At 44.9% G+C, this 27,319-nt stretch overlaps 1 protein-coding gene across 2 annotated transcripts in view; it reads left to right on the top strand.

Moving 5' to 3' along the window:
* LOC144682225 (cadherin-8-like) overlaps positions 1-27,319 on the top strand; it is a 266,245-nt gene that overhangs the window by 50,353 nt on the left and 188,573 nt on the right. The gene's annotated exons all lie outside the window — the stretch shown is intronic.

Genomic DNA, 27,319 nt, shown 5'->3' with positions numbered 1-27,319 from the left:
GGCAGTTAAGAGTCAACAACATTGCGGTGGGTCTGAAGTCACATGTAGGCCAGATTGGGTAAAGATGACAGATTGCAGTTGTGAAACTGGTGATGTGCTCCGATGACCCAGCGTAGGGGTATGATTCTGGCGAGCTGTGCTTACAATGATATGCAAATGTATTACAATGAAGTTCCTGACGTCTGATAGCACTGCCCGCCATTGATAGGCAGAGTGGATGATTGTAGACTGGTTTCACAACATCGTGAAACCAGATTTTGGCCTTCTCGCCATATTGTCAGCTCACACCGCCAAACACACTTGACGCCAGGGGGCACTGAAAATTCCGCCTTTCGACCTTATGGGAGATTGCCTTAATTTTAACCATATTCTGCTTTTGCATATCTTACATGTAGGCCTGTTATTTTTGGGCCTGTGTTCAACCTCTGAAACATAAATAAAGGGAACAATTGAAACTGTAGAGTCTCATTCCTATAGATAGTAAATTGTTGTTAGAAAGTTTTTAAATTTCGTTTTTTTTAATTCTGTTTTTCTTTTTGCCTCTTTTTTTCTTGCTCCTAATCCAAGTTATTCCTCCCTTTCTTCGTTTCTTTTTCTGTGCCTGAATGGACTGTAAGTCACCCTATGTCCATCTCTGTTGTTCCTCTGTGCCTTTCTTCATCTTTAAATCTCATTGGTTAAGGAGATAACTTTTGGCCTTGTGATTCGCTAAGGTCCCAGATGTCCCTATTATCCTAGGTGCGTAATCGTCAGCTCATACTTCCAGAAAGTTCAAGGGCAAAGCCTTTCAAACTTTTTCAAATGAAAAAGTCTATCTAATTGGACATGCCATGACCCATTTCACTTCAGCAAGTTCTGGGCCATTACTGAGGAACGGTGGGGTGGGGCAGGGGTGGTTGCAGAGACAGAGGAGGGGAATTGAACCTCATATTTTAGAACAGCTTGTGTTAATTTGATGTGAGCCAGCACTTTGGAGAAGCCTCAAGGTTGAGCTAGGAGTGCCCAGGGTGGGAGGAAGTCTACACTGATTGAGAAACCATGGTAAATAGTCAAGGTACAGAATAGCATCAAAGCTGAAAAGAGATGGACAGTAGACAGGAGGTGGCACCAGTGCTTGTGTTTAAAGCTTGGAGGGGGAAGGGGAGAATTAGGCAGGTAAGACATGACCCTGTTGAGTTCCTTTCAGACTACAGCTTTTAGAAGGAGGCAGCACACTAAGACGCTGTTTTAAGAGAGTGAGTAAGTAAGGGGGAGGAACAGCGCATTTGGAATATGGCAACAACAAAGAAAAAAAGCTCAGAGCTGCAATGTCGATGTAGCTGTTGATAAAATATGGCAGTCACAAAAAAGGATAGGAGGATAGCAGTCGGAGTCTGGAGGTAACAGATGGATCATCTCTGTCACTAGACAGGTGTTTTCTTGTATCCTGCCCAGGATTGTGTGAGAGAGCTGGTTAAGATTCCCCAAATAAGCATCTGGAATTCATCTCTTTCACCTTGCCTTTCCTTCTGCTTTAATCTGGATGATGTTATTGTGGCAAGTGGCTTAAAAAGCACCAGTGATGAAAGGGAACGGAGTTAACACATACAGTTGAAATAATAAGACACCTGAACACTAATGACTACACATCCATTGATGTTGATTCAACTCCCACACCCACTCGAACCCCTTGCTGCCAGTCCTTCCAATATGCATTCAGCGTTCACTGTTTAAACAGCAATATTCCAACAGGAGGAAAATAAAAGTCAAAAGATGGAAAGGAAAACATGTCAAAAGGGCACTGTCGTTAGTTAATGAAATGTGGATTGGGACACTACCTATTTTCCCTAACATCGAATCTAGTCTGAAAAGGAAAGAACGAGATTCTCCTCAGTTTGATGAATATAAGGACACAAGGAGCCATGTTGGCTCTTGCTGCTAGGCTCAAAAGTTGTGGGTTCAGATCCTGCTCCAGGGACTTGAGCACAAGATCTAGGCTGACAGCGCAGTCTAGCCCTGTGGGATACTGAACCGTCAGAAGGTGCCACCTTTAGACTGAGACCCTTTCAGGTGGACATTAAAACAAAATCCCATGGCACTACAAGAACATCTTACATTTATAGAACACCTTTGATGTAATAAAACATCCCAGGGTGTTTCCTATTTTGAGGAAGAGCAGGGGAGTTCTTCCTGGTGCCCTGAGCAATATTTATCTCTCAAATGCCATCACTAAACCAGATTTTCTGGTCGTTATCACACTGCTGCTTGTGGGATCATACTCTGCTCAAATTGGCTCCCACGTTTCCTTCGTTGCAACAGGGAAGATGCTTCAAAAGTACTCCATTGGCTGTGAAGAGTTTTGCGATGTCCTGAGGTCATGTCAACCTAAATTTGATGCGCAAGGCGCAGGCTTAGGACTCAAACCAACAATCTGCTGAACCAGTATCATGAGTGCTTGCACCTGCAGGAGTTCCTCAGAGTAGTGTCCTCGGCCCAATCATCTTCAGCTGCTTCATCAATGACCTTCCATCATAAGGTCAGAAGTGGGGATATTCGCTGATGATTGCACAATGTTCAGCACCATTCACGACTCCTCAGATACTGAAGCAGACCATGTCCAAATGCAGCAAGACCTGGACAACATCCAGGCTTGGGCTGACAAGTGGCAAGTAACATTCACGCCACACAAGTGCCAGGCAATGACCATCTCCAACAAGAGAGAATCTAATCATCGCCCCTTGACATTCAATGGCATTACCATCACTGAATCCCCCACAATCAACATCCTGGGGGTTACTATTGACCAGAAACTTAACTGGACTAGCCATATAATTACTGTGGCTACAAGACTAGGTCAGAGGCTAGGGATCATGCAACGCATAACTCACATCCTGGCTCCCCAAAGCCTGTCCACCATCGACAAGGCACAAGTCTAGAGTGTGATGTAATACTCCCCAATTGCCTGGATGAGCACAGCTCCCACAACACTCAAAAGGCTTGACACCGTCCAGGACAAAGCAGCCGCTTGATTGACACCACATCCACAAACATTCACTCCCTCCACCACCGATGCAAAGTAGCAACAGTGTGTACCATCTACAAGGTGCACTGCAGGAATTCACCAAGGCTCCTTCGACAGCTCCTTCCAAACCCACAACCATTACCATCTAGAAGGAAAGGGCAGCAGATAAATGGGAACACCACCACCTGGAAGTTACCCCCCCAAGTCACTTATCATCCTGACTTGGAAATATATCATAGTTCCTTCACTGTTGCTGGGTCAAAATCCTGGAGCTCCCTCACTAACAGCGCTGTGGATGTACCTACACCACGTGGACTGCAGCGGTTCAAGAAAGCAGCTCACCACCACCTTCTCAAGGGTAACTAGGGATGGGCAATAAACACTGGTCCAGCCAGCAAAGCCCACATCCTGTGAATGAATAATAAAAACCTGAGATTAGCCTTAGAAACAATTATTCGGGTTAGAATTGCTAGTCACATGAAAAATATGGGTTGATAAGGAAGAGCTAGCATGGATTTCTAAAGGGGAAATCTTGTTTAACTAACTTGCTGGAGTTTCTTGAAGAGGTAACAGAAAAGGTCGATGAGCGTAACGCTGTTGATGTGGTGTACATAGACTTTCAAAATTCATTTGACTCACTGCCACATTATGTGAGAAAATTTATTGTTCATGGAATAAAAGGGACAGTAGCGATATGGATACAAAATTAGCTGCAAAATAGGAAGCAGAGAGTAATGGTCAATGGATATTTTTGGGCTGCAGGAAGGTCTGTAGTAGAGTTCCCCAGCTGTTGGTATTGGGACACTTGCTTTTCCTGATATATATTAATGATCTAGATCTTGGTGCGCAGGGGACAATTTCAAAGTTTGCAGATGATACGAAGCTTGGGAGTATTGTAAACTGTGAGGAGGATGGTTTGGAACTTCAAGAGGAAATGGACAAGTTGGTGAAGTGGGCAGATATGTGGCAGATGGAGTTTAAAGTGGAGAAGTGTAAGGTGATGCATTTTGGTAGGAAGAACATGGACAGACAATCTAAAATAATGGGTGAAATTTTAAAGGGGGTGCAGGAGCAGAAAGACTTGGATGTATAAGTGTATAGATCATTGAAGGTGGTGGGACAGGTGGAGATAGCAGTTAATAAAGCATATAGTATCCTGGGATTTATTATTAGGAGCATAGAGTACAAGAACAGGGAGGCTATGCTGAATTTATATAAGACACTCGTTAGCTGGAATATTGTGTACAGTTCTGGGCGCCATATTATAGGAAGGATATAAACACATTGGAGAGAGTGTGCAGAAGAGGTTTACAAGAATGGTTCCAGGGATGAGAAACTTTAGCTATGAGGATAGATTGAAAAGGTTGAGACTATTCTCCTTGGAGAGGAGGAGACTGAGAGGAGATTATACAGAGATGTTCAAAATCATGAGGAGGCCGGACAGAGTAGATAGCGAGTAGCTGTTCCTGCTCATAAAAGAATCAAGAACGAAAGGGCACAGATTTAAAGTGATTTGCAAAAGTAGCAAATGTGACGTGAGAAAAAAACTTTTTCACACATCGAGTGGTTCGGGTCTGGAATGTACTGCCTGTAAGTGTGGTGCAGGCAAGTTCAATTGAGGCATTCAAGAGGGCATTAATGATTATTTGAATATAAACAATGTGCAAGAGTACAGAGAAAAGGCAGGGGAATGGCACTAGGTCATAATGCTCATGTGCAGAGCTGGTGCAGAAACAATGGGCCAAATGGTCTCCTTCTATGCCGTTAAAATTCTGTGATGAGGCATAAATGTGAGAATTTGATGCAAGGGTATGCAAATTCCAAAGGTGAGATGAAAGTGACTGCCTTTAACATCAAAGCAACATTTGACTAAGTGTGGCATCAAGGAACCCAAGTAAAATTGAAGCCAATGGTAATCGGTGGGAGTGGGGGGATGGAAACTAACTGAAGCCACATCTGGCACAAAGGAAGATGGTTGTGGTTGTTGGAGTTCCTCAGGATAAATCCTGCACTCCGAATCCCACAACCTCATGAAACATCCTGTCCCATGTGCCCAAAGATCTGTAGACTGAGAATTGGCCTGTTCAGTCACATGAAGACCCATGGCAGAGACCTGTGACCCTGAGTAGGTGTCACCCTCAAACCGAGGGACAGCCAATGATTGAAACATAGAAACATAGGAAATAGTAGCAGCAGTAGGTCATTCAGCCCTTCGAGCCTGCTCTGCCATTTAATATGATCATGGCTAATTCGCAATCTTAACGCCATATTCCCGCTCTTTCCTCATACCCCTTGATGCCTGTGGAGTCTAGGACAACATGCAAGGTCAAACCATCTTCAGCTGCTTCTTCAATGATCTTCCCTCTATCATAAGGTCAGAAGTGAGGATGTTCGCTGATGATTGCACAATGTTCAGAACCATTCTCGACTTCCCAGATACTGAAGCAGTCTATGCCCGCATGCAGCAAGACCAGGACAGCATTTGGGCTTTGGCCTAAAAATGGAAGTAACAGTTATGTCAGACAAGTGCCAGGCAATGACTATCTCCAACACGAGAGAGTCTAACTACCTTCCCGTGACATCCAATGAAAACACAATTTTTGAATCAACATCCTGGGAGTCACCGTTGACAAGAAGTTTAAATTGATCAGCCACATAGATACTGTGGCTACAAGAGCAGGCCATAGCTTGGGTATCCCGTGGTCAGAGTCTCATTTCCTGACTCCTTGAAGGCTTCCCACTACCGACAAGGCACAAGTAAGGAGTGTGATGGAACACTCTCCATCTGCCTGATGTTTGCAGCTCCAGCAACACACAAGAAGCTCAACATCACCCAGGACAAAGCAGCCTGCTTGACTGGCACCACATCCACCAGTTTAAATGTTCACTCCCTCCACCACTGGTCCACAGTGGCAACAGTGTCTACCATCTGCAGGACGCGTTGCATCATCTCGCCAAGGCTTCTTCGGCGGCAACTCACAAACCTGAAAGCTCTACCACCTAGGAGGACAAGGGCAGCAGGTGCATGGGAGGCCATTAGCTGCAGGCTCCCCTCGAAGTCACACACTACCCTGGCTTGGAATTATACTGCTTTGCCCCCATTTATGTAGGGTGGGACACTCTAGCTAACAGTACCACACAGACTGTAGTGGTTCAATGAGGTATTCTTAAGGGCAATTAGGGCAATAATGCTGGCTTTGCCTGCAATAACACTCACATCACGTGAATGAATTTTCAAAAAGTGGAAATATCCTCCAGTCCTGACATTCTTCAGAGAATCAGAGAATGGTGACAGCACAGAAGGAGGTAATTTGGTCCATCGTGTCTGTGCTGGTCCCCCGAAGGAGCAATTCACCTAGTGCTACTCCCCTGCCCTTTCCGCATAGCCCTGCACATCTTTTCCTTTTCGGATAATGATCCAATTCCCTTTTGAAAGCCTCAGTTGACCCTCCTCCATCACACTCTCAGGCACTGCATTCCAGACCCTAACCAGCCGCTGAGTGAAAACGTTTTTCCTCATGTCGCCATTGCTTTTGCCAATTACCTTAAATCTGTGTCCTCTGATTCTCGAACCTTCCACCAATGGAAACAGTTTCTCCCTACCTATTGTGTCCAGACTCCTCATGATTTTGAATACCAGTGTTAAAGAAGAAGTACTAAGGATAGCATGGGCACAGCATATACTCACTGTGGAGGGCTTCAATGTCAATCACCAAGAGCGGTTCAGTGGCACCAATACTGACTGAGGTGGCTGAGTCCTGAAGGACATATCTGCCAGACTGGGCCTGCAGCAGATGGTGTGAGAACCAACAAAAGGGAAAATCCTACTTGACCCTGCCCTTGCCAATCTATCTGCTGCAGATACATGTGTCCATGACAATACTGGTAGGAGTGACTGCTGCACAGTCCTTGTGGAGACAAAGTCTTGTCTTTACATTGAGGATATGATCCATAGTGTTGTGTGGCATTACCACTGTGTTAAATGGGATAGATTTTGAACAGATCTCGCAGCTCAAAATTGAGGTTCTGTAGAATTGTATTCAACCACAATATGTAACCTCATGGTCCAGCATATCCCTCACTTACCATCGAGCCAGAGGACCAACTCTGGTTCAGTGAGAAGTGTTGGAGAGTATGCCCGGAGCAGTAGCAGGCATACCTAAAAATGAGGTGCTTAGCTGTGAAGCTATAACACAGGACTGCATGCATGCTAAACAGCTGAAGCAATGTGCTGCAAGCAGAGCAAAACAATCCCACAACCAATGTATCGTATCAAAGCTCTATAGCCCTAACACATCCAGTTGTGAATGGTGATGGACTAATGGTGGTGGACAAATATTCCCATCGTCAGTACTGGGGGGAGCACAACACAACTGTGCAAAAGACAAGGCTGAAACATTTGCAGCTATCTTCAGATCGAGGTGGGAATGATCCCATTTCGGCACACTATCATGGGTGCCAGTCTTCAGCCAATTTGATTCACTCCGCCTGAGCAATAATGTTCACATCACATGAATGAATGAAAAAAAAAAATCATTTCGCATAAGTTAGCTTGAAATGGAATGAGTTATTATTCGAGAGAAGCAAGGCAGCCATTTCATGCACAGCAAGATCCCATAAATAGCAATTTGCTGAATGGCCAGGGGACCTGTATTTTGTTTTTCTCATAGCTTTGGTTGAGGCAGGAATATTTGTTAAGCTTCTCCCGACAAAAATTCCCCTTTCTTCTCACCCAAAGGATGTTACTTTCGAAAGATGCCCATTCATTTGTGCTCAAGTCTAGGAGTGAGACTTGAACACAGCAATGTTTGACTCGCTCAGAGGTGACAATGCAATCCATGGAGTCAAGCTGACAGTGGCAGACTTGCAATGTGCAGCCATGGTATTAGCGCCCAGAGCATTTAACATCTCCAAAGAGGAAATTCAGAATGTGTGTTCATTTCAAATGAAAAACAGTGTACATGTTGAAAATAGATGGCAGCAGATCCAGCAGCACCTGGAAGGCAAGTAATGGGTTAATATTTCAGGGAAGGCCCATTCATTGAAACTGATTCTGGTGTAGAGTTCCTCCCTAAGAAGTAAAGTTCCTTCTATAAAGAATAGATATCTGACAGGAAGTCAGAAAGTTCAGGTGAACATCTTTGAAGCATTTAAAGCACAATTGGATGGGGGAAAACTGCAGGATCTTTCCAGCAGGGTGAGATCAGATGGGCCAAATGGCCTTCGTTTTCAGGTGACCTTGCTTTTCTCTTTCAGATGCTGACTGATTTGCTTTGTATTTTGGTCAATTTTTGCTGGTATTTCAATAACTGTTTAACATGTAGGAATCACTCCGAAGAATTAAGACAAAGCTCGTGGTTATTGTGTTATTGCAGCTTAGTTAGGTATCAGGCCCTTTGCAATTACCACTCCCTAAAACATGCACCTGGAGACTACTTTTCAACACTATTTAGAAAATGAAACAGGAAAAATATTTCCTTTTCTTTATGTGTTATCTCTATTCCCCGCTTAATATAAGTTTGCTCCAGAGATTTGAAATGGAGTCAATGTATTACCTGCACGTAATCAAACCTTTGAGGCACTAGCACATTTTTCTTCATCACACTGGGACTAAAAGCTTCCAGCATACCTCAATAACAGTATAAAAAGTCACGCAGAACACATTAACAAGGGAAACAAAGATGCAAACAGCTCTCTCCCAGCGAAACCGTCTTTTGGTTTCCACTTGTCAATAGCCAGGAGAGTGGCCCTCCTAAAGAACCCCAGGGTTTTAGCAAGTTCCACCGACTAGTAGAGTTGCCAACTCTGGGCATATTCCTGGAGGTTTCATCACATGACCTCCTGCCTCCAACCTCCCCACTCCCGCTTTCTTGCCATTGGTCACCCAAAATAGCACACCATCTATTTTAGTAAGTAATGGGCAAGAGTGTTCTAAGAAACAACAAATTTATATTTCCTCAATGATCTATCCCTACCAGTGTCCTGGAGATTGGTTTCCAATTCCTGGAGGATCCAGGAATAACCCTGAAGGGTTAGCATCCCAAAACAGAACAAGTTTAAACAAGATTTTAGACACGTGGGGGAGGAATTTGTTTGTGCAACGGTGCTTATAAGCAGTGCTGTGAAAACCTGTGTCAATTCCCTGGGGTCAGGCAGTGCTGCGGACTGCAAATATATTTCTCCCCTGTAAAATTTTATGGAGTACGTACTCTATGGCTGTGGGGACACATTTGACGTGGTGTTATCCCTGAGTACTCACACCTTTTGAGCCTTAAAGGTTGTGGGTTTGAGCCTTACTTCATGCAATTGAAGCACGTAATCGAGGCTGGCGCTCCCAGTTCAGTGCTGAGGGAGTGGAGCACCATCAGAGGTGCTATCTTTCAAATAAGACATCATACTAAGGTACTACCTTTCCTTTTTTTTAGAGCTTTTGAAATGAAACATATCATGGTACAATTCAAAGAAGAGCAGGAGTGTTCTCCTGTTACCCTGACCAATATCTGTGTTTGAACCACCATCACTAAAACAGATCTCTCAGCTAATTGTGAGGACCTTGCTGTGCACAAATTGTTGTTTACCTGCTTGACAAGTGCCATTTTAGAAATAAAGTATTTCATATGCTGTGCTTTAAGACATTTCTCAATGATGTGAAAAGACACCATATAAATGCAAATGTATTTTTTAATAATTGGGATAGATGTATCCTCCCATCGGTATGTTTTCAGATCTCCAAATGTAACACTGAATTTGTAAACATTTGGCACTATATCCCGCTGGTTAGTGTTTATGACAGTGGGTGCAAAATACAAGATCCCAAAGTGCATCCACCAGGAATGCAGCCAAATGGAGCACCTCAGTGGTTTAAGAAAAGCCTGGGTCAAAAACCCCATGCAACATACTTTAGACTTGACTGTTCCAACGCTGTCCTGGCTAACCTCTCCGTAAACTCGAGCTCATCCAAAACCTTGCTGCCTGCATCTTAGCTTGCACCAAATCCTGTTCGTTCATCTCACCTCTGCTCGGTGACCGGCATTGACTCCTGCGCTGGCAAAACATTGCTTTTAAAATTCTCATCCTTGTTTTCATGTCCCTCCGTGGTTTCGCGCCTTCAGGTCCTCGACCCTCCGAGATCTCTGTACTTCTGCAGTTCCAGCCTCTCTCACATCCCCGATTTTAATCGCTCCACCATTAGTTACGATGGGCAGAATTTTATACCATGCGGACAGGTATGCGCTCAGCCCGATCGGGCGTAAAAATAACACGAGGAGACGCCAGGCGAACGTCCCAACGTCATCTTGCACGTCCGCAATCTTCAGAACGGCGGGCGTGCGCCAGTGTCGGAGCCGCGCCCACCATCAATTAAAAGGTAACTTAAGGCGATTAAAAAGGCAATTGAACCCGATTTTACATTGCCCATGTGATTTTGCGCTCATCGCATGGGCAAATCGGCCAGGCGGGTAGCCCACGTTTTGCAAAACCTCATCCAAGGGTGAGATAAAAACGGTCAGTAGCATTGTCAGTGTGAGCAGTGAAGAGTTTAGTAGATAGTTTGCTGCTGGTGACTTATTTGAACTTGACAGCTTCATCTCTGTTCTGAGCTTCATTTCAGGACTCATTGGTGGCTCCAAGGCCCCCCGGAGGATTTTGCCCGTGTGCACCCTTCCAGGTATCAAACAGCTTCCTATTACCCTGGTGATGGGGATTGTGGTCTGTGGTGGAGGCACCTCCTCTGAGGAGGAAGAGAGGGGCAGAAGGAAGGGGAGGCTGCGTGTCACTATGCAGCTTCCAGGGGAGCGACCTGTGGGAGCAGAGGTGCAGATACAAGGGACACAGGGCCAGCAGGAAGTCCAAAGCGGAAGGGACTGCGGAAGACACCACTATCCTGTTGCCAGGGTTTACAGGCAGCGATGCAGCTACCCCAATATGTCCGAGGTGCAATGCCGAAGGAGACTCTGCCTCTCCAGGGAGACTGTGACCTCCATTTGTCAGATGATTGGGCCTGAGATCAGCTCCAACTGTGTGGGTGGACACCCCATGCCAGTGGCTCTGAAGGTCACTGTGACCCTCAACTTCTATGCCCCTGGCACTTTCCAGGGGTCAGTGGGGTATCTTTGTGGAGTCTCCCAATCTACTGTCCATAGTTGCATCAAGCTTGGTGATAGGAGCTCTGTTCAGATGGGCAATGACATTAATTCATTTCTGTACGGACGAGGCCAGCCAGCTGAGCGTGTTAGAGGGTTTTCAGCGATTGCTGGGCTCCCCCGTGTCCAGGGTGCTATCGACTGCACACACGTGGCCATCAAGGCACCAGTGGGTCAGCCGGGTGCCTTCGTCAACAGGAAGGGCTTCCGCTCCATGAACATACAGATAGTGTGTGACCACAAGATGCAGATTCTGCAAGTCTGTGCAGGGTACCCTGACAGCTCTCATGACGCTTATATCCTGAGACACTCCCAGGTGCTGAGGTCAGTGCTCCAGCCCGGCCGGATGGATGGCTGCTGGGTGACAAGGGCTATCCTTTTCATAGGTGGCTCATGACACCTCTCCGTCACCCAAGAACAGAGGCAGAACAGTATTATAATAGGAGTCATGCCTCCACAAGGGCGATGATAGAGAGGACCATAGGTCTTCTGAAGCTGTGCTTCCAATGCCTGGACCGTTCTGGGGAGCACTACAATACCCCCTGTAGCGGGTGTCACTGATAATGGTTGCGTGCTGTGCTCTCCGCAATCTGGCACTGGCAAGGGGGGACCCACTGGAGGAAGAGGATCTTGATGCAGCTCCACAGACCACAGAGAATGAATCCAGTAGTGAGTCAGAAGAGGAGCATGGTGAGGAGAATGCTGAGGGCATGGAGGCAGACCTCTGTAACCTCCAGGGAGGCAGGGACACCTTCAGCTAGGCTCCTTCAGCTAGGCTGCCAAATAAGCGCTACCACCTCATGCCAGGGCTGCCGCCTCTATCCTGAATGTCTGAAATGTTCCTTTCATTTGAACCCAAAGTCCACTCAGTGCCTGTGCAATAAAGTTTAGAACCACTCACATCCAGCATTACATACTGGCGTACCCTGCACCAATAAAATAAAAAGGTGAAGCATATTCAGGCCATTATGACAAAAACAAAATTTATGTCATTTTCACAATCCAAACAAGTTAACATCACCTCTGGTCTTCATTGTCAGACCAGTAAACGTAAACAAAACATTACAGAACAGAAGATCACCCGTGACCAGTCCCTCTTGTGCTCATGGTGCCTTAAACTTACGTCTGTGAGTGCTACGTCTTGGTGCCCCCCCTCTCTACCCCAGTCCCCTCACTGGCAGCGGCATTGGAGGCAGTCTGCTGACTGTGCTGGCCTGTTGGACTTGAAGGCCTTGGTGGTCATCCTCTGGCCAGTGGAGCCTGTGCTGGCCCCACCTGGGAAAAAGCAGGCAGTGCTATGTCTGGCTTGTCCCCAGTCATTGCAGCCTCTTTGGATGTCACGGTCACTGGCAGAGGGGTGGAGGAGCTGCTGCCGTCATCCAGAGCACCATGAGAGGAGCTCGCAGAGATGACAGGCAGCTTGTGCACCAACGTGAGGTCGGTCTGGAACTCCCTGCTCACCACTGATGAATGGGCACCTAGCTGGGATACTGGGTGCCTCATCCATCTCCCATACTGGCGCTGACCACCTGAGGTCATTGTTTGATGGCTTGCAGGTCCGAGCGCAACCCCAGGAACCCCTTATTCTGTCCCCAGAGCTGCCTCTCCATGAGAGTTGCCACTCTCTCAATGGAGGAGGCAATGCGCTCAGCCATGAGAGTCAATGCAGTGCTTATGCTCCACATGGACTCCTCCATAACAGAGACCATGACACACATACCCTCATGGATCTCTGCCAGATCCTCCCGCACATCCCGTTGGACATCCAGCATCTGCTGCCTAAAAGACGATGCCAGAGGCTCACCATCTGCCTTCGACTCAGTATTGCCCTGGTCTCGAGCAGTCTTCCAACTGCTGGTGCCCTGGGCACCTGCTGCTTCCGTCTGCTCCTCAGGAGCATGTGAAGTTCCCTCACCGCCGTGCACCGACAGTCTAGCTGAATATCTAATGCCCACCGAGGTGCTGGTATCTGCGCTGGTGCCTGGTTCAGAGATCGGGTGTGACGCAGGTGCAGCTGAAGCCTGGCGATCCTCTAGCATCAGGGGTGGCTCTCTGGGGTCCTGAGAATGAGTGTGTGCTGGTGAATCTAAGGGAGAACAACAACATGTCATTAGTGTAAGTCATCACGCTGTCACTGTGCATGTCAGGCACCCTGGTGAGACAATGGAGATCTGCATCATGGTGCCATCATCTTTCATATAATCAATGAGGTCTCCAATTTTGAGGCTCCCATCGCTGAAGAGACTACACAAGAAAGCTTGCACCATCCGAAACTCTCACCATGGTGCTCTGCACTCTGACCTTCGTCTGACGTGTAAGCCCTTCAGCGACTGGCTGACTGAGCTGCGCGGCACCTCTCCAGCTCCAAGGTGTCCTGCTCAAACATCATAAGGATTAGGAGATTTGGGGGGGGCCTCCACCTCCATGTGTCCTCTCTGCTTCATTAAGGCTCCTTTTCTCCTGAAAGGACAGAGGGGCATTGATTAGTCCACTCTCTACCTGCAGCACCATTGCAGCCTGGCCCCAATCCCAGCTGAGGAACACCTTGCAGGGCACATTCGAGTCATGGTGCTCAAGACTTCTAGGTTTGTTTGCCTACCTTGCTTCGGGCAGTACATGCGGTCATGAGCGCCAGGCTTTGCAGGCAGCACCACATCACTTTTAGGGGGGGTCACGGGCAGGTCTTTACCTACCAGACAAGTCATAAGGTAAGTGTGGCTTTTCAATGACTGCAGGGCTAGGGCTTGCTTGGAGAAGGGGGAGAAGTGGCCTCAGGCAAGGGAAGAGGCTGCAGGCAAAGGCTGTATTTGGGAAGGAGGGTACCTCAGGGTGTGTGTGGGAGCACATGTTGAACTGTGCAAGTGGCCTCAAGAGGGTGAGGGCTAAGGAAGCAGTTTCCAGTGGAGATAAGACCAGATGGAGATATGAGAGAGTGGGTGGTGATGTTTCATGAGCTGGCTGTGAGTGAGATGAATGTGTGATAGCCTTGTGAATGTGTGAGTTTAGAGTGATGAGATGGTTTCCTTACCCTGGTGGTATGGATGAGATCATTCACCCTCTTTCTGCACTGGATGGCCAACCTCTTCTGTGCAGCGTTGGCACTCACCACCTCTGCCACCATCTCCTAAGCCAGGGCGGTGACACTTACAGGTCTCCTCTGGCAAGAGCGGGGGCAGAGGACGTCACAGTGGACTCCAGTGGTGTCTAGAAGGCATCCCAGTGATGCATCACTGAATTGAGGAGCTGCAGTCTTCTTGCCTTTCGGGGCCATGTCTTCCATGCAGCAGCCCTGGGCTGGGAGCATTGAGAGGCATGCATGCGGCTGCACTTTAAGTATGGCGCTTGGCGTGAGTAAGCGGTGAGGTGATGGCATGGCGGGCGAATCAGAGAGCACCTGCCAGTGAAACCGTGTTTTTAACAGGAACGCATGATTAATGAGGAGGGATTGGGATGATACAGCGCGAAAACCTGCCATTGCAGCCAGCGGGTAAAACGTCCTTTTTACCGCCTGCTACCACACTTAGTGCACATCTGGGATGATTCCGCCCATAGCATCTATTTACACTTATAGCGTTGATCACACCTCTCAGGAAAATCCTAAAGCATTTTGTATGCAATGTATTGCTTTAATATACAGTCACTGTTGTTATATTGGTGACCGTGGCAGCAATGTCGAGTTAACAATGTTCAGCTGGAAGTATTAGTTGAGACAATAATGTTGGACAATACACCTGGAGATCATCCTGTACTTCTCCAAACAGTGCCTTGGAATTTGTAACATCCAGCAGGCCAGGCATTGATTTAATGCCCCATCCAAAAAAAAAAGCAGAAGGACTGTCTCAGTAATCTGCAGTAATTAAAGTGTCAGCCTAAATCCTGGAGCAGGACTTGAACCCAAAGCTAACTCCCAGAGCGCTACCAACTGGAGCATCAGAAACTATCATAGCAGGTGTGTGCATATGTGGTTTGTCAGGGATTTCTAGCAAAAATGTGTGATAATTTAGAAACTTTTATTTTTGGGAATGCGCTATCGCAGTGTGTTAAAGTGAGTAGGAGGTGTTTGTTGAAGAATGTTATAGTAACAGGTGAGGGGTCAGATTCCATTCAAGTAAAGAATGAATTATCACAGCACTATTCAAAGGGGTGTGAAGCATAAAAAAAACCTATAGTGAGTGGTGAGCTATAGTAAAGAGAATTACAGCAAGAGATGGGATCTGTTATGGTGCTAAGGGTTATTACAAAGTGTTACCTATAGAATACAATCTTACAGGCTTATTACTGGGTGCTGTGCTGTGCATTGCATTGCAGGGTGTTCATAGAGTCACACAACACAAAAGGAGGCCATTCAGAACATTGTAGCAATGCCGACTCTTTGAAAGAGATATCCAATTAGTTCCACTTCCATGCTCTTCCTTCAGAGCCCAGTATTTTTTTTTTTAATATCAATGATTTGTCCAGTAGCCTTTGGAAAGTTACAGTGTTGAATCTGCATCCTCCACCCTTTCAGGCAGTCTGCTCCACGTAATAGCACCTCACTGCAGAAAAGTTTTTCTCCTCATTCCCCACTGGTTCTTTTGCCAATTATTTTAAATCAGTGTCCTCTTGTTTTGGACCTTTCTGCCACTGGAAATAGTTTCTTCCTATTCAATCTATCAAAAAAACGTCATCGTTTTGAACAACCTGGGGATTTGATATGTTACAGGATGTAATGCTGAGAAATATATGTCAAAGGGTGTTACTTGAAGGCTGTGGCATATTACAGAATGTTATAGTGAAGGGGGTATTGCAGCATATTACTGTGGAGTTTGCGATGTTATACTGTGTTCACGGGGCCGTCTATTAGAGAGTGATAAAATGAAACATTGCTACTAATACTGTGTGGGAAGCTTGAAGCCTAAGTTAGGGCTGTGATATTTTCTGACTGATTTCTAAAGCTGTCGCTATATGATTAATACCAAAGGTTATTACCAGTTGAGCCATCCTATTTCACCCAAGGTTCATATCAATAGATATTAATAACATTTAATCATTTTTCACCAACAGACAGCATTACTTCAGTCAACATGGCTGATTGAATATTTCTGATGCAGTTTTTAATAAAATCAAACCGTATAGTTTTAGTTTTTTTCCCCCCTTTGTTTATGTGGGAATATGTTTCCACAACGAGGTTAAGATGAAAATAATGAATAAACAAAAACGGTCTTGTGATGCACCGTCTGCTACATCACCAAACATAACTCTATCTTTGAAATGTGTCATAGAAGATATAACAGGCTGATTGCACAGTTGGATACTTGAACTTATACCCCTCTGACTGAAAGCAAGAGTGGAAAATAATATTTGCATTTACGCAACACCTTTCATGACCTCAGGATGTCCTAAAGCACTCCACAACCAATGAAGGATTTTCATGTGCACTCTCCGTGGTAATGTAAGAAACAGAACAGCTGAAAGCAAGATCCCAGAAACAGCATTGTGATATTGTCCAAGTTTTCTGCTTTGGTGATAATGGTGGTAAACAAGTTTACCTTAGGACCTTATTGTAAAGGAGTATGCTGACGTAATGGCTACATTACTGGTCTAGTGTTCCAAAGTAATGATCGGGAGATGTGAATTCAAATTTTGCCAATGACAGCTGGGAAAATTAAATTTGGTTAATGAGTTGACTAATCTGAAATAAAAAGTGAATATTGTAATGATGACGGTGAAACTTTCAGATTGTCCTAACAGCCTGTCTAGTTCCCTATAGGGAAGGAAATCTGCTGTCCTTACCCGGTCTGGCTTATGTGGGACTCGAGACCTACAGCAATGTGATAGCCTCTTAACTGCCCTCTGGAATGGCCTAGAAAATCACTTAGTTGTATTAAAATCTTTGCAAAAAATTATAAAAAATTAAACAGGATGTTTTGCCTGGAATCGACCTTAGGCACTGATCACAACAAAGGCACACCCTGTCTAGTTCACCCTGCAAGGTCCTCCTCACTAACATCAGAGGCTTATGCAAAAATTGGGAGTGCTGTCATGCAGATTAGTCAAGTAATAGCCTGACATAATCATACTCACAGAATCATAGATTACAGCAAACTCCCAGAATCACCATCCCTGGGTATGTCTTGATTTCACCAGCAGAGGTGGCAACACAGTGGTACACAGTTGGGAGGGAGTGGCACTGGGAGTCCTCAAGATTGTCTCGGGATCCTGTGAAGTCTCAGGAATTCAGGTCAGACATGGGTAAAGAAACCTCCTGCTGATTACCACCTACTGCAACACATGCCCCACCAACACCACCCCTCTCCCCCCAAACTCAGCTGATGAATCAGTGCAGCTCCATGTTGATCACCTGGAAGAAACACAGAGGATAGCAAGGGCACAGAATGTCAGAGGGAAATCCCAAACCTGGTTGTGAAGAAGACACTGAGGTTAAGATGCTTTGGTAGAGGCTGTTTATTGCTTACCACAGAGCTTACTTCTCCACACTAACATAATATACCCCCCAGTGTTGGCTGACTATTCTTAGATACACATCTGAGCATAATTTACTAACCAATACCCAACACCCGATCACCGTATTACCTTCATCCAATAAGTATTTAACATCCATCACCAGAACCTATTAGATACTAACATGAATTTCCTCTGGGTGAGGTACTCCATTATTCATCAGCAACAGTGGCTTGGTAGCATCAATACTGGATGAGGATAAAGGACCTAGCTGCCAGACTCGACATGTGGAAGGTGATGAGAGAACCAATAGGAGGGAACAATTTACAAGACCTTGGCCTCACTAATCTACCTGTCAGAGATAAATCTGTCCATGACAGTGTTGGTAGGAGTAACACAATCACAGCCACATCTTCACATTAAGGAGACCGTCCATCATGTTGTGTGGCACTACCACCAAGCTAAATAGGATAGATTCAAAACTAGAAGCTCAAAACTGGGCATCCACCAGGTGCTGTGGCTCATCAGTCGCGGCAGAATTGCATTTTACTTCAATCTGTAACTGTACAGCCCGACATATCCCTCACTCTACCATTGCCACCAAGCCATGAAATCAATGCTGGTTCAATGGGGAGAGTAGGAGGGCGTGTCAGGAGCAGCACTTAAAAAGGATGAGCCAACCTGGTGATGCTAAAACATGCATGCTAAACAGCAGAAGCAATATGATATAGATAGAGCTAAGCAATCAAAAACCAACAGAGCAGATCAAAGCTCTGCAATCCTGCTACACCTAGTCATGAATGGTGGTGGACAATTTAATAACAAATGGGAGACAAAGGGTCCATGAATATCTGCATCCTCGATGATGGCAGAGTCCGGAAAGTCAGTGCAAAAGACAAGGCTGTAACCTTGCAACCGTCTTCAGCCAGAAGTGTTGAGTCAGCCCTCCTCCTGAGTTCCCGAGCATCACAGATGACAGTCTTCAGCCAATTCGATTCACTCCATGTGATATCAAGGAACGGTTGAAGGCACTAAACAACTGCTGATAAGGAAATTTTTTCCATTTGTTGCCGTTGCTTCTTTTGCCATTCACCTTAAACCTGTGCCGTCTGGTTTGCAATCCTTCCACCAATGGGAACAGTTTCTCTCGAAATGTTCTGTCCAGGACCCTCATGATTTTGAAAACTTCCATCAAACCTCCTCTTAGTCTTCTTTTCTCCAAAGAGAATAGCCCTGGATTCTTTCAATCTATCTATATAACTGTAGTTATAACCTTTGATGTGACACCTTATCAAATGCCACAAGACATTTGGTAAGTTGCCACATCAAAGATTATTGTAGAAAATAAAAGCGCATGGTGTAGGGGGCAACATATTAGCATGGAAAGAAGATTGGCCGGCTGGCAGAAAGCAGAGAGAATACATAAATAGGTATTTTTCTGATCGGCAGGATGTGATAAGTGGAGTCCCACAGGGGTCTGTTCTGGGACCTCAAATTCTTACGATTTAATTCAATGACTTAGATGAGGGGAGTGAAGACACGGTAGCTAAATTTGCAGATGACACAAAGATAGGTAGGTAAGTATGTTGTGAAGAGGACATGAAGAGGTTGCAGATGGATATAGGTGGGTTGAGTGAGGGGGCAAAGATCTGGCAAATGGAGTTTAATGTGGGACAATGTAAAGTTGTTCACTTTGGCAGGAAGAACCAAAAAGCAGAGTATTCCTTAAACGGAGAACGGCTGCATAATTCTGAGGTGCAAAGGGATCAAGGTGTTCCATTACATGAGTCACAAAAAGTTAGTAGGCAGGTGCATAAAATAATTAAGAAGGCTAATGGAATGCTATCCTTTATTATGTGTGGGATTGAACATAAAAGTAAGGATATTTTGCTTTAGTTATACAGGGCATTGGTGAGACTGCACCTCGAATGCCATGTACAGTTTTGGTCTCTATTTCAGGAAGGATGTAAATACATTGGAGGCGGTTCAAAGGAGGTTTACTAGATTGATAGCTTGAATGAGCGGGTTGTCTTATGAGGAAAGGTTGGACAGACTGGGCTTGTTTCCACTGGAGTTTAGAAGAGTGAGGGGTGATTTGATTGAAGTATACAAGATCCTGAATGGCCTTGACAAGGTGGACATTGATTGGATGTTTCCTCTTGTGGGTGAGTCCAGAACTAGGGGGCACTGTTTTAAAATTAGGGGCCGCCCTTTTAGCACAGAGATGAGGAGAATTTTTTTCTCTGAGGGTTGTGTGACTTTGGAACTCTGCCTCAGAAGGTGGTAGAGGTGGGGTCATTGAATATTTTTAAGGCAGAGGTAGATAGATTCTTGTTAGGCAAGAGAATCAAAGGTTATTGGGGTTATATGGGAATGTGGAAATCGAAACACAAGAAGATCAGCCATGATCTAATTGAGTGGCAGAGCAAGCTTGAGGGCCGAATGGTCTACTCCTGTTCCTATTTCTTATGTTCTTATGAGTCCCTCATTCCTGGGACCATTCTTGTAAAATTTTTCTGCACCCTGTCCAATGCCTTTATATCCTTCCCAAATTGTAGTGCCCAGAATTGGACACAATATTCCATTTGAGGCCAAACCAATGTTTTATACAGATGTATCATAACTTACCTGTGTTTTACTCTATGACCCTATTTATAAAGCACAGTATTCTGGATGCTTTATTAACCGCTTTCTGAACCTGTCTGGCCACCTTCCATGGTTTGTGCACATGTAACCCCAGCTCCCTCTGCTCCTGCATCCCCATTAGAATTGTATTCTTTATTTTATACTGCCTCTCCTTGTTCTTCCTACCAAAATGAATCACTTCACACTTCTCTGCATTAAATTCTGTTATTATTATTATTCTGTCCATTGCACTCTACCTGGTATTCAGTTTCATTGCAGCCAATGGAATCAAATATCAGGGTCTAGGGTAGAATGGGCAGGCAATTTCTTACCACTCATTTTGTGCCACTGACCGAGACAAATTTCTACCCCAATCTGTTTTAATGATGATGGTGATGACCAACTTTAGCTAAGGACCCTATTGAGCAGCAAAATTGATTTTTAAGTCTTTTTAAACTTGCCTTAAAAGCAGCATAGTTCCAATTCAGGAGAAAGCTTATGACATAGGAAATGAGTGTCCAAACTGTTTTAAATCAGGGTACAGAGCACTGAATCATTGGAGCCAAGAAAACTCACTGATGATGGATGATTGGAGCCAAACTGATACTCTGCAACAGACTCAGTAATCCAAGATATTTGAACCAGATGGCTCCACATTACTGTAGAGAAATAACTGGTTGACCAACCTACCTGGTTCACAATGGTATCCGGAGGGGTCGAACTTTCAGTGGGAGCTGACATATTTTTCCCTCAGCCCCTGTCAATTCTGGAAGCCAGCGGATGAGGTAGTCCTAGCTGGAGATTCTGTGTTGCCTTACTTGCGGTCTGCATTGTTTAGGTTTTTAAACTCCAGCAGCATTACCATGCATTCTTGACTGTTCCAAAACTTTGATTCAGACAACCTGCGTCGGGACGATAGGTGTCTCTTGCATACTCCAGGTCAGGCAAAGGAAACATTAGGTATGTAGATATATCAGTAGTTTAGTTGGAAAAATTTTAAGGATGTTGGTGGGTTTCCATTTATTTCAGCCAGAAGTATAATCTTTCTTAAGATCTCAAAGCTACAGATTTCTACCTCCCTTCATCTTTCTTTCCTTTTTGCAGGCCTTTAAAATCCGTCACCTAGCTGCTCCCTGATCTTCTTTCTCTTCTACTCTTTTTGATGTTGGTGATGTCCTAGACCAAGAGCCTTAACTGTTGATTTATTTTCTCAGTAAATAATTCAGAAGGTTCCATTGGAGGGAACCTCTTCCTATTGACTCGCACCATATACAATTCCAATGGGTGAAACACCATTCATTCTCACCTTACACAATTCCAATGGGTGAAACACCATTCATTCTCACCTTACACAATTCCAATGTACCGACTGACATCCCATTCAAACCCACTTATCGCATTCAATTGGACCAAATCATTCTAACAGGAGTGAACTAAACTATTTTCCACACATTGTCACCACATGACATTCCTGATATAAGCTCAACACTAAACTATAAAATCTGAGCTAGATGTGATAGATTCCTGTGTACCCACCTTCAACATGCAGTCCATTGCCACTTTTGACTGAGGTGCAAATGAGCATCCTGTACCTTTAATATGGAATAAGTTGTTTTAGCTGATACTTTCTGCTTATGCTTCCACCGAGTTTATGGTTAATTATTAGCTGTGAAGCAAAAATTTTCTAATTGACTTTTTTCTGTTGTGTTTTTATAGAACTCTTGATCTAAGTAAAATCCTAATCAACGGATGAGGGATAGGCAAAATACTTCTGGGTGTTTTTGGTTTTAACAAACATGGAATCAGTAGGGAAGCCAGTGCTGAGATAATTAATTGTCGATTCCTCTCATTCATAGTTATAATTTAATTTTTTTTAGCATATTCATGCACTAGAGACTTGAGGATAAAATGCAGATGACTCTCCAGACCAGTGCAGGACTGAGGGAGCGCAACACTTTCAATTGCCGCCTTTCAGATGAGACATTAAACCAAGACTTCATCTGCCCTCTCATATTTATCCCTCAAACAGTATCATTAAAAAACATAATGAAAACAGAAAATGCTGGAAAAACTCAGCAGGTCTGACAGCACCTGTGAAGAGAGAAAGAGTTTACGTTTCGGATCCATATGATCCTTCTCCAGAGCTAAGAAGAGCTTAAAAACACGATCTGTTCATTTATCACATTTGTTTGTGTGAGCTTGCTGTGCAAAAACTGGCCACCATATTTCCTCCAATACAACAGTAGCTGTATTTCAAAAGTACTTGATTCGCTACAAAGAGTTTTCAGACATCCCGAGGTGCTACATAAATGCCAGTGCTTCCTGTTTTTCTTTATTTGTTAACTGTTCTGCAAATGCACATGGTTCAGCATTACTTGACTGTCCCAAATGATTGATCGTTTTCAGTATCCCTGGCAGGACCTTGTGATAAGATTGGCAGCTACATCTCTGGTCAGTGGCATTGGAGCCTTCTGGATCCTGGTGAGACCTCTGGTTTCTTCAGTATTCTCACTACATGAATTTCCCATGAAAGTCATAGGAAAGTGCACTGCTAAGCTGGGTCACTCCAAGTGGCATCCCAGTTATGTCAGCTTGGGAGACTCAGAATTCCCATGCCAAGTTCTGGGGAAGAACACTTAATTCAATGAGGCCCCCCCGCCCTCCCCTCCCTTCCCCACCAAGCCCCACTCCATTCTCCATTTCACTGTGCCTGGGAACAGACCACCTCCCAAATGAAATGAAGAGAAGGATCAGCATCGTAGGAGCACATTCATTATCAAAAAGAAAGTCCAACATCACCTTTTCATGGCAACTAATAGCGGCCAATAAATGCCAGCCTAGCCCAGATCCTGTGAATGAAAAAATAATTGAGACCCTTAGTAACACAGAGTTATAAGGCTGTCTACTCACTTCTTGTATCTGGGGTAAAATCGAGTACAAGGATGGGAAAATGGGTCCCCCCACATTCCAATGTTGCATTAGGGGGAAAAGTGGTGGTGTAGTGGTAATGTCACTGGGCTAGTAATCTAGAGGCCCAGTCTAATGCTCTGGGGATGTGGGTTTAAATCATAGCAGCTGATGGAATTTAAATTCAACTAACAAAATCTGGAATATAAAGCTAGTCTCAGTAATAGTGACCATGCAACTGTCATTGATTATTGTCAGAACACATCTGGTTTGCTTATGCCCTTTAAGGAGGGCAATTGGTCATCCTTACCTGGTCTGGCCTAGGTGTGACTCCAAGCCCGCAGCGATGCGGTTGATTCTTAGCTGCCCTATGAAATGGCCTAGCAAGTCACTAAGTTCAAGCGCAATGATGGATGAGCCACAAACGCTGGTCTTGCCAACAACGCCCACATTCCATGAAATAATGAAGGGGAAAAAAAAATGACGTCGCTTCGAAGTTACCTTGTTGGTTATAAAGGCCAGGGGTTCTTGGGTTGGCTCGCCGACGCATAAAATGATGCGCTGTGATGTCGGGCGTGTATCCCAATGTCACCACGCGCCATTCAGATTTTCAGTTCGGCGGCCGTGCACCTGAGGTGGCTGCGCGCCCGCCTGAACTGTCAAAGGCCTATTAAAGCCATTTGAATATCAATTAAAATAATAAACTGAGCTGCCCGTCCAACCTTAAGGTTGGCGGGGGGGCAGGGGGCAGGCGAAGAGACCAGGCGGCTTTCGCATTTATCGTGGACCCTCATCCACAGGTGGGATAAGGTTTCATGAAGGTATTCAAAGTTTCATAAAAATTTTTAATAACATTCATAGACACGTCCCAGCACATGTGACACTTTCGCATGAGGGGCCATGTCTTAATTTTTTATTCTTTATTAAAATTTTCAGAATTAAACTAATCTCCCTGAGGTAGCTCTGTGCCTTGGAGATTTCTGCACTCTTTCACGCGCATACTGTTGGATTTTTTTACAGCTATCCTAGCAACCCATAAATTACCAGTTTATTGAATTCAGCTTCACAACTGGCCTTGGTGAGTTGTGAAGCCATGACCTCCATGTTATTAGCACCATAGTGTAACCGCTAGGCCACTCTACAGAGAAACACGCTGCATTTCTGATGCAGACTGCTCTCATTACAAGAGCAGCTAGAAGATGTAAGATGTGCTCACCCGCATAGGTTGTGCTCGGCGCTTCCAGGCATGCGTCACGCTGGGTGGGCCTTAATTGGCCAGCCCACATAAAATGAAGGCGCCCAGCCGATCGCGGGCAGCGATTGGCTGAGTGCCCGCCCATGCCCGCTTTCCTGCGCCCCCTCCCGCCCAACCTCCCCGACGGGGAGAAAATTCTCCCCAAAGTGTTTTGGAACCTCCCGAGATGGTTAAAAAGCGGCACATAAAAATTATAGTCTTTCTTTCTTTTGCTAACTCAGTAGATAAACATACATCTGAATGTACTAAAATATCAGGGTAAGGAGAATTGATTTAAAAACCAAGTCTTTGGTCTCTGATCATAATTTGGAGCCTGGAATATAGTTTAGCTTTAAGCGCCTGTGTAATTCTCAACATGCCTATCTAGCCAGATGACAAATAGGTTCTCAAAATTGACATAATTGGCAACCTCGCTCCTAAATGAAGGACAGGTAAATTGGAGGCTGGAAATGGTATAGTCATGCAACAGAACATGTCCTTTGGAGACTAAATTGAGGTGAATCACCTGTGTGAAGTAAGAGGCAGCTTTGGATTAAAATGATCCAGCTCTATTTAAATTGGAAGTCTCTGAGACTGCCATGAAATCCTGAGCAGTAAAAATAATCTCTCTTTACAACACTTACCACAAAAGATTTGCCTATTACAGTTCACTGGCTCAGTGGGTAGTATTCGTGACTCTGAGGCCAGAAGGTTGTGGGTTCGAGTCCTATTCCTGGATGCTTGAGCACAGAATCTAGGCTGACACTCCAGTGCTGTACTAAATAAGTGCCACACTGTCAAGGATTGGTGATCAATGCTGTCCTTGCCAGTTCCTTGGCCAATAATGAGTAGCTCAGTGTCTTTAAAAAATCTTACATCTTCTAGCTCTTGTAATGAGAGCAGTCTGCATCAGAAATGCAGTGTGTTTCTCTGTAGGGTGGCCTAATGGTTACACTATGGTGCTAATAACATGAAGGTCATGGGTTCACATTCACCAAGGCCAGTTGTGAAGCTGAATTCAATAAATTGGTAATTTATGGGTTGCTAGGATAGCTGTAAAAATCCAACAGTCTCAATGTTATATCTTCCAGGGAATGGAGAATGGTACCTGCCTGGATGTATAGGTGTAACTTGAGTCTCACGCCATATAGTTGTCTACTCTGAGATCTCACATGGTCTAGGACATGACTCAATTGTAGAGAAAAAAGAAGATGTAGGTAATCTGGCCTATAATGCCCTGCTCCAGCATGCAATAAGATCATAGCTGAACTTCTCTACCGACTCCAGTTTTTTGCCTGATTCCCCATATCCCTTGATTCTCTTAGTGTCCAAAAATCTATCAAGCTCAGTGTTGAATTTTTTGTTCGGCATTCAAGGCAAAGATGACCATGTTCATCACCTGGAGTGTTTGGTAAGGTTCCAGTGGGTATGTAGGTGACTGCTAAGGTGGATTTGCACTCAGAAGGTTCTTCTGCAAATCCGACAGGTTACCACAGATGATAGAGTTTTGGACGGGTTGCTCAGGATTTCCTCTCCTTGTGTTTTCTCTCTTCCGTTGATATACACTTGCTCTTTCAAAGGAAGTCTCACCTGTTATGTCCCTCCTGTCGGGTTGCTTTTCTCGCCGAACACGGTTGCACTGCTATCTACTGGTGACTGAGTTAGTAAACAAGATACTGCAGATTCAGAGACCAATGTAAGATGAAGCACATGCTGTTTATTAACACAAGTCACAAGGCACTAACGTGTGATTCTCAAACCAGACCCTATTCTAAACTACTGATTAACAACGTGGCCTGCTCTACACAGTAATTGGCTAACACAGTCACGTGATCAATCTGCTCACATTCTCCTAAAGGTGTATTGCACCTCAGTTTACCACAGCACCGTTTTTTATTTGGCTGCGCCAGGTGGAATGATCCTGGACAAGCTTCTCCTGGGACTCGGGGTCAATATCAAAACCCATAAGTGAAGCCTGCAGAGTGTCATTGTAGTGCACCCCATACTCAGGCTCTCCATAGAAGATTGGCTTTGGTAAGCCAGTGTCAGGCATTCTGGCTACATGACCATCTCAGCTCAGTTGGGACTGTCTCAGCATGGTGTGGATGCTTGGCATGCCAACTCAGATGAGCACCTCAGTGTCTGGTACTGGTAATTTGTCCTGCTATCTGTTCCTCAGAAGCTTCCAAAGGTAGCTCAAGTGAAAGTGGTTGAGCTTCTTGGTATGACACTGGTACACAGTGCGAGTCTTGCATGCATAGAGCAGAGTGGGCTCTATTTTTGAAAGAAAGACTTACTCCTCTTGGTTCCCAGACTGATGCTCGAAGTCTGCCTTGGATAGTGATGACTTGTCGTTGAGTTACAACCCTGTAGAGACAATGTTTCTACTCCAGTAGTTTCTAGATTACCTCATTGTTTTTACTGAACTAATTTTGTTGATTATGAGAGGTTAGGTTAAGGGTCTCTAGAGCAGTGGAGTACACTATATCCATAAAGGTCACCCAATCATCCCCAACACAGTCAGTATCCATTTTTGCTGTACACGGGCACCTCTTGAGTTCCTCTGAGTGAGATTCCTTCATCACTGCCTGTTTGAAACATTGAAACATTGAGACACTTCTGGATCTTCATCTAGGGGGCTAGGTCTTGATGTTTAGTTTTGAAATAATCAGATGGTGGTCTGTCCAGCAGTCAGTGCCCCACACGGTTGACGACGCGCAATTCTCCCACATTATAATCAAATTCACCAAGTCTTGAATATACATAATGATTGAACATCCACAGTCTATTGGGGTAGACAATTCCAAAGACCCTTTAAGTGAAGAAATTTCTCTTCACCTCAGTCCTCAATGGCCATCCTTACCTTGAGAATGCCCCCTTCTTCTATACTCACCAATAAAGGGAAACAACCTCTCAGCATCTACCCTGTCAAACCCTTAGAGGGTTTTATTTATGTTTCAATGAGATCAC

Source organism: Cetorhinus maximus, chromosome 6, assembly GCF_964194155.1.
Source record: "Cetorhinus maximus chromosome 6, sCetMax3.hap1.1, whole genome shotgun sequence".
In the NCBI taxonomy this organism is placed as follows: Eukaryota; Metazoa; Chordata; class Chondrichthyes; order Lamniformes; family Cetorhinidae; genus Cetorhinus; species Cetorhinus maximus.
Note: the sequence above shows the minus strand (reverse complement) of the source record. Positions and strands in the feature narration are given on the sequence as shown.